We start from the raw sequence: 1765 nt of genomic DNA, 5'->3' as shown, positions 1-1765 counted from the left end.
AACTGAAAACTGCACTGCATCAAACGGCCAAGTGAACTTCATAATTTCTTTTGTCGAACGTATTTTTTCTCAGACGAGTTTTTGTTGTCTTTTTTTCATTTTTTTGTGAACGAGAGTGGACCAGAAAGAGGAGGCAAGTGAACCGCGACATATATCGAAGTGAACCTCATTACTATCTTTGTTGTTGCGCTACATTTTTAGCACTTTCATTTTTGGGCACAAGTGAACAACATCACTCTAAACAATGAACCACATCCGAGGACCAAAAGCACTGCCTGCGTTGATGTAGTCGACTGATTTTTAAAGCACACGGAACAAATTGCCTTCATAAATAGGGATAATAAAATATATTCTCTTTATACAAACTAAGTGCACTTTAAAAACAATTCTCCAAAAAATACAACTTCAGGCTATTTTCCCATCGCAAAACAAACAAAACAAAAATCGAAACAACTAAATTGCATGCACACACGCTCAGCACCGCGCGAACATAGTCAGAAATACCATGTTTTTATCACAGATTTTGCACGGGCGTCTCGGGGTGGAGGCCCTCCTCTGCAGACTATAGCTGTCTTGCCGAAGTGTACTACATTTGCAATCAGCACAAATGTCCCTCAATATATAAACTAAACATACATCATTTTCTCATGGAACGAACTGAAAAAAGAAAAACGTGCACTGCAAAAATCGCCAGCGGTGGAGTCGGTGTTAGTGACTAATCCCTACTATGCTCGCCTCACATTGCAGAAGTCCACTGCATGGCCATGCAATGATGGCCGCACGCGGCTGCTGTGTGGACTGCTCCAGCGATGCCATTGCGCTGCTCATCCCGGGGCGGAAATGGGGGAGTGCATGGTTTCACCAACGATGGGGACGAAGTGAGCTGCAATCGAACAAAAAAATCGCCATGCGGAATGAAGTGAGCTGCAGTTGTACATGCACACACTAACAAACTTCACATGCATACATACTTATCTTCACAACAATGCACGCTGAACCTCATCTCCAACTTGATGTAGACACTTGTTTTGCACTGAACTGCACTGCGTCGTGCACGACCATGTTGCTCCATCGCAGAGGAGGGGAGGTGGAACAGAGGGCAGGACGCGCGTGGAGTACACTCCCTCCTCCCACCCGTGCGGCACACTGCATTAACACGCACGAATGAACCGCACGCGGGAGCTGTAGCCCATGACGCACTGCACGGCATGACCCGCCGAACCGCATAGCCGTCCCGGCAAGTGGTGGTGACGTTCCGAGGCTCAGCTGGAGAAGGGGGCGCATTGCGGTAGCCGCCAGATTTGGCGAGGGGTGGTGCGGGATGGGGGCATCAACCCATCTACCATGGCGAGCTGCAAGCAGGAGCTAGTGAACCTCATGCCGGTGCCAGCCAAACTACACTGAGAGAATTAACAAACTTCGTTAGAAACTGAATTCACTCAAATCAACAACAATAATCTGAAAAAAATTACACAAAAATTTCCGCAAGCCCCTGTGTCGGAAATGCCACAATGGTAAGAGAGAGAGGCGCTCCCCGGGATCCTTCTGCTGAAACCGCACGCTGGAGATGGTGACTGCGCAGCCGTCCATGGAGAAGAGTGTGAAGAGGAGGGGGTTCCGTCCCGATGCCGTGGTGGCTGGCGTCCACTAGGACCAATCAGACGACGTCGACGGCGGCTCAGTCGAGGTGGACAACAAAGGCGTTGTGGACGGGAGACCAGATCGAGGGGGAGGTCGCCGTATATTGGTGGAAAGAGATCCAGCC

At 49.2% G+C, this 1765-nt stretch overlaps 1 long non-coding RNA gene across 1 annotated transcript; it reads right to left on the bottom strand.

The window, feature by feature from the left end:
- Positions 1 to 324: 324 nt before the first annotated feature.
- On the bottom strand, positions 325 to 1758 carry LOC125532362. Its single transcript, XR_007294042.1, has 2 exons — positions 972 to 1758; positions 325 to 883 (listed from the first exon to the last, which is right to left on the bottom strand). It is a non-coding gene; the product is annotated as an uncharacterized LOC125532362 (long non-coding RNA).
- Between the last annotated feature and the right edge of the window lie 7 nt (positions 1759 to 1765).

This window comes from Triticum urartu, unplaced genomic scaffold (assembly GCF_003073215.2).
Source record: "Triticum urartu cultivar G1812 unplaced genomic scaffold, Tu2.1 TuUngrouped_contig_9717, whole genome shotgun sequence".
NCBI classification, from domain to species: domain Eukaryota; kingdom Viridiplantae; phylum Streptophyta; class Magnoliopsida; order Poales; family Poaceae; genus Triticum; species Triticum urartu.
This window is presented reverse-complemented; position numbering and strand designations above follow the sequence as displayed.